Below are 13,550 nucleotides of genomic sequence, written 5' to 3'. Positions count from 1 at the left end.
TTGGGGGGGGGGGCTCATTATTGGGTGTTTGATAGGAGTCTCAAAGTTTTAAGCATAACTTGGTTTTAATTTAGTACTAGAGTCTAGAAGATTTTAATGGTGCATAATTAAATCAAGTATAATTCTTAAAATCAGTAATGAAGGATAGGTATGGTATCATAAAATAAACAATAGCTTTAGTATCAATTAAACAAAGATGAAAATTGTATTCCCATTATTGAAATGTTACTTAACCATTCAAGTATAACTCTCAAATTCACTATGCTATATAAACTACTTTATCTTTCCTTACTTGGGGGAAAGTTGACCTTTTGGTTCTAATCAAGCTTTTAACTGATTGAATGAAGCCTGTTCACATTAGGGAGGGCAATCTGCTTTATTCAATCTACTGATTTAAATGTTAATCTCATCAAAAACACCCTCACAGAGACACCAGCATAATATTTTATCAAAGAGGTAGGCACTTTGTGGCCCAGTCAAGTTGACACATGAAATTAACCATGATACTCCCTCCCTCCCTTCTTCCCTTCTTGCCCCATCTTCTTGGCTTTAGTCAACAGGAGTTGAGCTTCTGTTGCACTGAGCTGGGTGTAGAGTGAATGAGCAGGTTGTAGCTCAAATGCATGGATTCTTGCTGTTCTTCTCAAGATTTACTAAATTTTTCTTTTTTTTTTTTTTTTGATGATTTACTTATTTTTTTATTTGAGAGAGAGAGAGAGAGAGAGAGAGCCAGGGGAGGGGAAGATGGAGGGAGAGAGAATCTCAACAGACTCCTGCTGAGCACAGAGCCCAATACAGGGCTTAATGGGGCTCAATGGGGCTTCATCTCACAACCTGAGATCATGACCTGAGCTGAAATCTAGAGCTGGACACTTAATCAATTGAGCCACCCAGGTACCTCCAAACTTACTAAATTTTTCCTGAATAAAAGCCCAAATTACTAAAAGCCATAAGGAAAAATTTCAGACTCTAAAATTTAAAATCCATTGGATAAAATGGAATTCTTTCTCTCTCCCTCCTTCCTTCACTTCCTCACTTCTTGCCAGAATTCCTTCTTTTCCCACTCTCTACCTTTCTTCTTTCCTTCCTATTTTCCCTTCTAACACATGCTTATTAGAACCTATAGCCCTACCATAGTCATATTAATAGGAGAGTAATTTATATAATCATCCTCATTTATCAAACTCTTTGGGGAAATAACTTGCAAAGATTGGAGATCTGCAAACTCTAAATGTGGGAACTGAAATGCCAGCCCTTGGATTCCCTATGGGAAGTGTCGCCTAGGAAAGAGGTTTATAATGGTAAGGGTCAGACAAGATTTTTTAATGGAATGTTTACCTCAAAAGTCATCTGTATTCTGTGACTTAGAGAAGAAAACTTTACTGGGAATTGTGCATTTATTGGTTTCAGTGTTCTGGATTTGGTCTTGATTTCAAGATTTTAATTATTTTAAATTAATATACATGACTTGACACTATTGCTTTTCTTTTTAATGAATTTAAATATTGGTCTAAACCAGTAACCAAAAATCTAGTAAAATAATGATTGTCCACTGCAACAAGTGGGTTTTTGTTTTTGATCATAACATTATTGAATATTTTTATGCTTAGATGTAAATGAAATTTCATTTTAGGGATATTGCACGTTATATATCTTAAAGTAGTATTTTGTTTAGATTTTCCCTAAATTATTTGTGCTGCTACATCAGAAAATTGAATAATGATTTTGTCATTTTCTTTATTAAAAATAGGTGAAGCAGTTGTTTTGAAGCTAGTGTTATATGAACCATCTCTAATTTAACATGTTAATCATGGATGCTTGGGGGGAATATTTTGGAATCAAAGTATCAAGAATAATTATTATCTTCTCAAACAACAGGCATTTATTTTGTGTGTGTTGCACATGTGTTTTTGTTCAATTCGAAAAATGGAGATTAAATGTCCTTTATGTCCAAGGACCTGTACCAGAGACACAAAAGTCTTCCATCAATTTTCAGACTAGAGAGTGGGGGACATGCAATTGAGATAGTAGAAATTCTAAGAAAGTTCCTTTAGTGGTTGTAATAAATTCTACAGTTTCAAAGAGAGTAAGTGCAATTTATTTGAGGGTCCAGAAAATGCACAAGGGAGGTGATATTATAATTAGTAATATATACACTTTAAGTTGGAATTAATTGCTTCTGCTTCCATATTTTTTGCATTTTCATCATAGTATTTGTTTCATTCAGCTTTAGCATACTTCATTATTTGTATTTGCTTATCTGACTAGTTTTAAAGCTTCTTGAGGACAGGGACCTAGTCATAATCATATTTGCTCCAAATACTTGCCATTCCTTTGTATCCTTTCACCTAATCCCCATGCTAGTGGCTAAACAAATGTTTGTTTAATTACATTTGGCACTATGATGAAGAGAAAATGATGCAGAAGCTCAGGGCTCTGGTCTATATGAACCAAATACCTTTTGATAAGAGGGTTGAAGATTAACAGATAAATCCTCTGGTAGTAATTAACAGTTTCCTCTGAAAAACAGTCAGGGCCCAGATAGACAGGAGGTCAGAGCCATGAAAATATTTTTGAGAAGCAAGGGGAATATGGCAGGACATACTTGTTTACAGACACACAGGAGAAAAAAGGTAAGCAGTGCTTGCTACAGTTCAATAGTGACTTGAAGTGTTAATCTGTACCTATGAGTTTAGATGTATTTTAGCTTCTGTTGAGGATTAACTATAGTGCCTACAGACTATGCAAAACTGTGTTATAAGATATGGATAGGAAAAGAAGACCTGGTTCCTGCCCTCAAGTGGCTTTTCAAAATATATTTTCAACAGAATTGTTTCTCTTGCTTCACCTTTCCTATTTTTTTTTTTTTTTAATACCTAGGGCTGTTGATTCTCCCCACCCAGCACCAGCTATTTCCAGATTCTAAAGCTGATCTTGAGTGAGGCAGACGTATAGTGTCATATTCACTATTTAGGAAGACTTGAAAATGAATCTTACCCCTGGACCTGGGATCCAGGACTCAGCTCAGCCATGAGTGTTAGGCTCCATTGCTTCCTTGAATCTTCTCCTTAACAGTTAGATTTGGGATGACCACTGTCTTGTTATCACATGGTTAGAGTTATATGTTATTTGCTAGCCTCTCTTTTACCTGGTCCAGCATGTTTGTTCCTTTAATCTTCTGCTTTAGCCACAAGAGTGTCAGCCATATACCTCTCTGCCCATTTCCTCTGGCCCCAAATACTAATCTGTTTGGGTCCTTCCAATGTCTTTCTCTGAGGGATGGCACATCCTAGTATATCAGACTATAGGCCCCAACTCTGTAGGGAATGGGAAAATCTCCCACGACTGCCATTACCATGCTCTTCTATTTTCTGAGACGCCCTGCTCTCCTCCTTTTTAAATTTGCCATTTCTGTGCACTCTGTCTGTAAGACCAGACAAACCAGGATTAATGGTTTCCTGGATCATGCCATGTTTGCCATACCCCTTGGAATCTCAACCTTAGACTATCCAGCTGTCTTTCCCTGGTCCAGTCTTTGTAGCTGCACCAGATTCTGTGCTATCCCCACCTCATTCTTACTTTACCTGGTTTTTCTCCTCTTTCTTCCACTTCCATGTTTCTGAGGACCCTTCCTACTTCAAGCTCAAGTCCAGTAGGTATTGCCAAATTGATCTCCTTGTATTAAATGATGCTTCTAATCTAGTTAGAATAATTTTCTTAGCAGATATGTATGTATATATATATGTGTATATATATATACACATATATATTTCTTAGCAGATATGGAAATAAATATGTATATATATCTATATATACACACACACACACCTATTCATCCATAATCCATCCTTTTTAAATATTAACTTTGTGTCCAAGTGTTAGCATTTCTTTTCATCCATCCAACAGATATTTAGTTAGAAACTACTGGGTAGTCCCGGTGGCTCAGTGGTTTGGCGCTGCCTTTGGCCCAGGGCGTGATCCTGGAGACACAGGATCCAGTCCCGTGTTGGGCTCCCTGCATGGAGAGGAGCCCTCTCCCTCTGCCTGTGTCTCTGCCTCTCTCTTTCTCTCTCTCTCTCTCTCTCTGTGTCTCTCATGCATAAATAAATAAAATCTGAAAAAAAAAGAAACTACTGAATTTAAGCCATCTGGCTCAAATGATTATTGGTAAATTCAAGCCATACAGACACTAAAGATAAAACTCTGCTAGCTTTAGAATTTCTAAGATGACCGCATGAATTCTTTAACTTTTGTGCTATATAATTATGAGTGATAAATTCTAGACCATGAATGCAACTTTAAGGCTAAGTGTATTTTAAGTTTAAATCATAAAACTATGATCTCAACTCAATTATGTGGGAATTTAAAGCTAACTGTTATATATCACATACCTTATGTATTTTATGAGATAGGTTTTTATCATTATCCATAATCTAATATGTGAAAATAAAAAAAAATGGAACCTCGGAGAAAATTAAATAACTTGCCCGAAGTCAATTGTCAGAAAGCAGTGTCGAGAGACATTGTATACTTAGTTATTTCTAGGTCTACAGTCCATGTTCTTACCATATTGCCTCTCTAATATTTAATACAGAATAAAAACAACATTTGAATGTTCACAATCTGATCCTTTTAGAATATCTTATTATTTTTTCTTTAAAATGTTGCATTTTTATTTTTCCTGATAAGTCTGTCATTTCCCAGAAATGTTACATGGTCACATCCAACTCCCACCACGTCCTCAGCATTTGTCTAGCATTTAAATGATCGGGATACAGCCAAAGAAAGGGGTTTGAGCAATAAAGGGAAAATTCATGGCTTCCCATCTGCTCAGGAACTTCACTTGTGGTCCAGTATCTCAGGCCTTCACTTAAATTTTAAAGCCCTGAAGTTTTACCAAATTCTCACAAAGTTTCCCAGCCCATGGCAGAGAGAGGCGATATGAAGGCATATAAATGCAAGAAATAGTAGCCGCTATGTTTTGATGAGAGAAAGAAAGGGAAAACTACAAAAGCAGACAAAGCTATAAAGAAAACTAAGAAATTTAAAGATCCTTTATCATGAGACACCAGACACACCTGCCTCAAAAAGGCATTGTATTGTATTTGCCTCTTTACAACCATTTTGAAGGTTGCTGTTACATAGGGACACACATAATGATGATTTGGGGAACCAAGTAAAAGATTAAAATATACTCCAATTCTCTGTTGGAAGGCAAGAAAGTGTGTATGACATATGAGAGCACTGAAATCCAAAATGGTTTTAGGACTTCAAGGAATAAACTTCTATTTTCTGAAAAATTGCACTCATTTGGAATATGTATCCCAATGCTACTATTTGCCTTCTCTGTGACCTTAGGAAAGTCGTTAAATTTCTTAGAGACTGTTACCTCCTCTGTAAAATGAAGCTAATGATGATGATGATGATGATGATGATGGGATGGTTGTGAGGATTAAATTGTATCAAAGGTTTACACAACTCCCAGCATATGGTAAGTACCTAAAAAAGAGTTTGCTATTGTTTTTTAGGTTCTGTCCATTTGCATTTTGTATTTACTTGGATCCATGGATTTAGGTTTTTGCATTTTGGAGCTTACGAAAATTTATCTGCAGAGATGTGTTTATTAGAGAGTTTGCTTGTAGTATCTTGAGATCCATCTTTGCCTGAGTTTCTCATTACTTTTTACAATTACATGAGACTCAATTATATTTCTCATCTTTTTTTGTTGTTGTTGCCAATCACTCCGTAGGAACCACATGGCAGTTACGATCTAGTTTAAAGAACACTAGGCCAGCCTCTGGAGGCTCAGATCTCATTTTGTCTCTGCCAGTAACTCACTGGGTGAACTGGGGTAAGCAGCTTAACTTCTCTGGGCTTTCTGAGTCTGACTACTCCCTAATATTCTCATCACCTTCTTTTATAGCATTTTCTATCAGTCTTTGGAACTATTTAAATGCTTTCTTTGAATAAATTTAAATATATGCATTATATAGTGTTTAAGTACTAAGTTTAAGTTATGGACTCTGGGGTTAGTTTGACTAGCTCCCACACTTCCTAGCTCAGGGTAGGTAGGCAAATTACCTAACTTGCCTGTACCTAGTTCTATATATTTGTGAAATGGGCATAAAAGGATCTACTTTGTATGGTTATTAGGAGGATTAAAAAATGACTAACACACCTGCAGCATTTGAAATCATGCCTAGCACATGGAATAAGCCCCATAAGGGATATGGAGATGAATGCATTTTTAAAGAGCCAGCAATTTACTGGAGGAAATTAAGGCATATGCCAAATAACAAGGAAGAGTATGATACATATTCAATAGAGGAGAAATTGTAGAACCTGATGGAACACGGAGGAAGAAGCAATTAATTCCTACTGAAAAGACTAAGGAAGGTCTCGTGAATTAGATAATATTGTCTGGGCCAGGAGGAGTGAGCTGATGATCAACGGAAGGGTTTCTTGATAGAAGAAATAAAAAGAGGCTGGGTGAAAAAACTCAGAAAGTACCTGATGTTTAGCTCTTTTTTAGCTGCAGTGTTGATGCTGAGTGAGGATGTCGAGTGAAAGATGAAGCTGGGAGAGTGCCGTGGGATTGGATCAGCAAGGGATTTAGTGCTTTGCTAAGGAGCATGGGGTTGGCCCTACCAGTGTTAGGAAGCGCTGAAGGTTGTTGAAGCGATATCATCCCATTTGTGAACTAGGAAAAAGTCTCAGGTGATTATGCCAAGGAGAAAGTAGAGGAAAGAGAAACTGGAGTCAAGGAGAACATTTAAGGGCTATTAGAAGAGTCTAGTAAGAGATTATAAGAGTCTAAATTGGAGAAATGCTTGATGGGGCAAAGAGAAGGGCTAGAATTGAGGCCTGGGAAGGTAGGTGCTGCCTTATAAACTCTCCTACCTGCCCATCATTTTTTCTCCCCACTATGGCTCTTTCTGCCCACCCTCCCAGCACCTGTGAAGTTCTCTATGCTGATCGACCTGTGCTCAGTAGCCCACGAGTATCTAATCATGGAAGATTAAATCACAAGCCCTCCATGAATTAGGAAGCCACAAGCTTGTATTCCCACGTGTTTTAAGGGAGAGGGTATTTGAAAAGCAGAAAACAATTACACAACAAATAGCTTTTGTTTACTGGGGGAGAGGCTTCCTTTACTTACAGGAACCGAACTATTAAAAGGTGCATTTAAACCTCTTCATTCTATATCTGCAATAGATACTGCCTAGCAGGAATTTTGTATGTGTGTGGGTGGGCTTTTTGTAATGAAGCATCTGTGGTGTGGAGAGCACTGTCTTTGATCATTGTCTGGGTTCGTGTAATAGCAAACAGGGAAGGGGCTGTCTAGATCAAAAGAAATGAGTTTTATAGACAGCACCTTGGTATTGCAGGGTAGATGTTCTCTTTACTTGAAAGAATGCATTGTAAGCAATTGAAGGTCATGGGGATTCTCTTTAATTGGTTATACCTGGTTTGACCAAAGAAGGTAAAATTCATGAATCTGTGTAAAATACAGATCAGAAACCAATCAGTGAATACTGCAACAGAATGACAAAAGGAGATCAAATCGGGTAGAACCATAGATTACAGTTTTAGAGTAACAATGATGCCCTGGTGAAAAGAGACGGTTAATGAATCTCAGAATCACAGTGTAGCAATTATTCCGCGCTGACATATGTATGTACGTGTATCTACATCTATCTGTATCTAAGTATATGCATAGGTATATATACATCCTATAATACATAATATATGGAAATAAAAGATAATTTATTCAACAAGTATTTACTGAACATTTACTGCGTGCCTGACACTTTCCTAGGTACTACAAATGAAACAGTGGAACAAAACCAGATCACATTTGAAAAGCTTATAGTTAGTAGAAGAGACAGTAAATACTTATGAAGTCAGGTGAGGACAAGTACTGAGAATAAAAAAGAGAGCACAATAAATGGAGAATGAGAGGTAGAAGGAGGGCTGTGTTTCATATAATAGGTTAGGAAGGGCCTCCTTAGTAAGGCAAAGATTTGAGGGAAGGCTTGCAGAGAGATCTGGGAAGGAAAAGTGGGCCAGCCAGAGGAGACAGGAAGTGAAAAGCTCTGAGGTGAGGGGTCTTGGTGTTGTTGAGGAACAGCAATAAGGCGGGGTGGTAGGAGCAGAAGGTGATGGTAGGTGAGGTCAGAGGAGCAGCTAGGTCTTTCAGGCCCTCGTAGGGAGGACTTTGGGTTTTATTCTGAGTGAGATGGGAAGCTTCTAGAAACATATCATAATGCTAATCACAGAGGGTTAATTTTACTACTTCCATCTAGTACTTTCTGATCCCATTTTTGCATCTATACATTTGTAATATAAGGCATGCCCCCATCTAGCCCTCTTCCATCCTGCTGGTCTTCTTCCCATCCACAGTGCTTCTGCACAGCAAAAGCAGCTCTGGATTTTGTCCTGGCTTGGATAGTTTCAGCAAGTTACCCGCACAGCAAAAGCAGCTCTGGATTTTGTCCTGGCTTGGATAGTTTCAGCAAGTTACCCTTCTTATTTGGTTTTCCTATCAAAAAAAAAAAAAAAAGGAATACTTTTACCAAATTCATGTGATTTAACAAGAAAAAAGAAATAAAAAAATGTCCAAACTCATAATATTACAGTATTCCTTGTCTCTACACAATAGCTGCAGGGCTTAGTATGCAGTAGGCACACAATAAAGGCTTGCATAATTGAATTAGAAAGTTAAAAGAGGGGCTATGTAAAATGTTCTCTAAGTTTTGTTGGGGCTATTTTATTCACTGAGCTCAAAAGATACTTTCTGGGAAGTATAACTCTCATTACCCAGAAAGTTGAGTTATTTTTGTTTTCATAATGCTTCTCTAATACTCTTATTAAAGAGCTTATTTTACTTCCTAAATTAGAGAGTGAAAATGGTTCATTATACTTAGACTTGTACTCTTCATGATGCTACAGATAATATATATTTGATTATCCCTTTTACAAAATTCTGCCAACAATTTTAGAACAATTTTAAAGCCTTGCAGAATGTTCTGTGTGATACTTAAGTGTGTGTGTGTGTACTTTGAGTCTAGCTTTTGTAGATGTTTGCAAAAATGGTCAGAAATTCCTTTCCTTCCTGTATGCATGTCCCTTTGATGTATTTTTGCAACTCCCATTAAGAGCTGGTATCTATCTCTTTGTCTTGAAGCCAGACTTGGCCGTGTGACTTGCTTTGCCAATGAAACATTAGCACATGTGATATAAGTAGAGCCTTGAAAAGTACCACGCACAGGACCCTCCCCTGCTGCTCTCAGTGACTCTGTGGCCACTGGCTTGTAAACAAATTTAGGCTTACCTGCTGGATGCTCAGGAACATATGGCCAGTTACCTCCTTTGCCTCTGCCAACAGCCAGCCAACTACAAGACATGCCAATGACGCTATTGTCAGCCAGCTGACACATGATTGAGCCTAACCAACGGTGTAGAGACCAGAAATAAACCATCCCAGCTGAGCCTAACCCAAATTGTTAATCCACTGAACAGTGAGCAAATAAATGTTTTAAGTGCCAAATTGAGGACAGAAAAATCTAACCAATACAGCTTGTATCCCTATTAATTGCTTATACTTTCTAAAATGTATTTTCTTTTCTTTTTTTCTTTTCCTCCAAAACTTACTGTGGTGGAGACAACTAGTCCCCCCAACACCTGTTTTCTTGTATTTGTGTTACTACTAAACCTTTCCCCTCCCCCACCCGCCCACATTTGAGTTTTGTCTGACACTAATTTCCCTGCCTTTCCTTGCAGCTAAGGTGTGGTCACGTGGCAAAGTCATGGGCAATGTGACACGAATGGAAGGAACTTGTGCTAAGATTTCTGCTTGCTCTCCACTCTTTCCCCCCTTTCACTTTTCCCTTTCCATTTCCTCAGGCTGGGAAGTGGGGTAGCCTCAGATGAAGAGATGGAAGCCACAGGTTAAAGATGGCAGATGTAACCCACTAGCTTGGGTCCCAGGATGACTTTGCAGATCATACTTCCTTACCGATCGTGGACAGCTACCTACCACTGGTCTGTTAAGTGAGAGAAAAAGAAACTGTCTTCTTAAGTATGCCACTATAATTTTGGGTCTCTTTGTTACAGCAACTTGACTTTTACCCTAACTCATCCATAACAAATACTCAGCGGACACCAACACATAAATGCACACTGCATACCACTTAGAACTCAAGAGCTCAATTAATGTTAGATTCATGCACTTCAATAACAGTTACTGATTTCCTACTGTGTGTTATGCACAGGGTTGCATAAATAATGGCTTTTTTTTTTTTTTTTTTTTTTTTGGCCAGGAGCTGATGAATGAGCAGGGATAGAAAAAAAAAAAACAACAAAAAAAGGAATTAAAGGTTGAAGAGTACTGCAGCAGAGGACTCTGTCAGGGGTGGTATCCAGAGAAAATGAAAGGATTTGGACATCTTTTAAAAGTTTGCTGTGGTCGGATGAAACACAAATCATGAAACGAAGCAGCCATTCAATGCACCTGTACAATTACTTTCACAGAATTTGGAGGCCTCCTCTTACTTGTTTCTGGGTCACTGACCTTGAGCTGGGGTGGGGGTAGGGGGTGGCCACTGGCTTACTGTTTTCTCACTTCAGACTTCCAACACTATCTTTTCAAAGGGTTTTGTGTATTGGGTATAGGGGTGGCAGTAGGGATGGAGGTTAGGTTTAGAGGATTACTGACAATCCTGTAATAACCTTTGAAATAGCTTTTCAGATCAATTCCCATTCATTTCCCACTTTACAGAGAAAAGAGGACCAGGGAAGGATCAACAGTTATGAGAAAAACGAAGAGGAAAAAACTCCACTAACCACATCTGGAAATGGAAGATAACTCTTTGTTCCTGTGCCCTATCCCCCCTACCTGCCCATATCCTGTGGCTTATTTGTGTTTTTCTTCTATCATCTGCAATGGCTTTTATTTTATATTGGGAGTGTCCTGGGAAGAAGGCACTGAGTGAGAAATCATTGCAAAAGTTCAAGAAGAGACCACATATAATGTCTTAACTAATAGATGCTGAGCATGAAAAAGAATCTTGTCAAATTAGGTAGTCATGTCTACTTCATCTAATTGCACCAAATCTCCTGTCATGCTCATTTGCAATAGTGGCATTTTTTTAAAATCTTGAGTCATAATGGCCTTGCTCTTCATGAATGCCTTGCCCATATGTCCCCTATGTTTTCAGAATACCTTTCATTTTCAAGTTGTAGGGTATATGCCTTTCTACAAATCAGTTATCTTCTGTAAGCCTCAGTGTTCTCATTTGTAAAATAACTAGATAATCTATGAAATTTCCTCTGGGTCCCAAATCCAACAATTTGAGTTCCCTTATAAACATATTGATTAAAGTCTGGTGACAACTGTAGCTACAATGACAACAGAATGACGAAGCATATTAACATTAGTGTTAATGCAATAATCAGCTGTGTTTTATTCCATATGGCAATTTATTTCAACAATTAAGCCAAACTCCATCTGTTTTGGCATACACAATTTTTTTCAAATGGGTTCCTGAACTGCATCTTTGGAAATAATTTTATGTTTTTCAAATATTGCTATCATCAATATATGACGACTGTGTGGAATCTTTCTGGTTAAAAAAAAAAAATCATGGATGCCAAAGCCCATCTTACTTGACAAAGGGATTATTTTGCTATTTGGTCTTATGGATACATTGCATGATCTAATCAATAGTCCCAGAAAGGAAGACAAATCTCAGTGTTGGCATAGAGGAAGCACTCATGGGGTCCTAGTTTCTAGAAGAAGCAAAGCAAGCCTCAATGTTGTCAGCAGCAAATTTCTATTTTTCTGACCTGAGGATCATGTTGGGACAGAATGTGCCTCAATCTGTGATGGAGACAAGAAATATGGTACATCCCATACATCCGGCAGGGGTGCCTTTCTTTGACTTGGGTTGAGCTGCATTGACAGAACAGCAATAGGGAACATTTGTCTTTATCTTTACAACGCTTGACAAGAGGCATGATTACTGCTGTAAGGGTATCAAAATAAGGAAAAAAATGGGCTGTCCTACAGGCCTGTTATTTATCACATTCAGAAACGCTAACCCAGACTAGCAGGAGAGAAATTCCTTGTCAAATTGCCTCTAAAAATCATTATTTTCCTCTCTGAGATAATATGTGAAGCCCGTGGATCCACCCATGCTGTCCTCCCCACCCTCATCCTCTCCAGGTTTGCAGTTGGGGACAGTCTTCCCCTGAACCAGGCTGTCCCTCCATAGACTGGGAGTTGCCTCCATGGGATTCATTGCCTGTGCCAGTCTGACAATAAACGCACTGTTCCCTGCATGTGCGGGAAATACAGAAAATGCTAGCTGGCGGCTTATTAACAAATATTGAATGTATACAGCAAAAATTCGATTTATTTTGCAGCAAGTGTTAGGATGTCTCCAGGCAAATTACTGCTGGAGCTGACTTTGTTCAACCCCTTTATTTATTCCTTGTTTTCTAATTAGGCAGGCTTTCTTGTGCTTTGCAAACACCCTCTTTGCCTAAATTATTGCAGGTCTATTGCATCCTCAATACAACAGGCTCACACATTCATATTAATACCATAATAGGGGGTATAATCCAGCCTTTTGCATATAGGCTCCAAATTGTCTCAAGAGTGATACTAAATGCCTTTATAACACAGTAGACATTTTCCTGATTTGACTTACAGAGAACCTGCGTGTGTTAAAGCCAGTGATTTTTTTCAAAGAAATCATGAAGAGTAGATGAGTCTAAATAGTGTTTGCATTGAAAGGCCACCTCCTTCAGTGTATGGCACCAAGTAGTTGTTTTTATTTTTCCCCTCAAAGTGTTCTCTTAAAGCAGGTCTTTGCAAAAGAGGGTATTTGCTCACAGTTCCTCATGGAGAGCAATTCAAGAATTAAATCAATGGCCATGTCCTAAAGTTTGTTTGAAATCCAACGTTTTATTTGGATTTACATTCCTTTGTAGGATTTAGAGCAATGGTTCTCAACCTTAGCTGTCCATTAGAATCGTAGGTGAAGCTTTAAAAAAATATCGATGCCCAAGCTCCTTCCCAGACCAATTAAATCAGAATGTTAGAGGGTGGGGCCATCGCAGTGGCATTTCTAAAGGTCTCTAGATGATTCCAATGGGCAGCAGGCCATTGGTTTATAGGGTTATTATGATCAGAACACACCCAAAGAACTCTTGTTTCACTTATTCAATAAATATTTGAATGACTACTATCTGTTAGGAAAAAGACTATTTACTCTAGGGGATTCAGTGACAAATAAATTTCTATGTTCTGAAAGTACCTGGTATGTTAATAGAGGCCATGAAGTAAGTTTTCATTCATTCCACACATATTAAGTTGTATTATGTGTTATAAGCATTGGAGAGTGAGTACGGAATAAGAAAGGCAAAGCCCCTGCTGTCATTGAGCTTACATTCTAGCAAAACTAAAATTTTTTAAAAAATAGGTACTCATTAATCATATAAAGAAATGAATACAGAGGTAACATGATAGTGATTGAAACAGGGAA

This window comes from Vulpes vulpes, chromosome 10 (assembly GCF_048418805.1).
Source record: "Vulpes vulpes isolate BD-2025 chromosome 10, VulVul3, whole genome shotgun sequence".
In the NCBI taxonomy this organism is placed as follows: domain Eukaryota; kingdom Metazoa; phylum Chordata; class Mammalia; order Carnivora; family Canidae; genus Vulpes; species Vulpes vulpes.
This window is presented reverse-complemented; position numbering follows the sequence as displayed.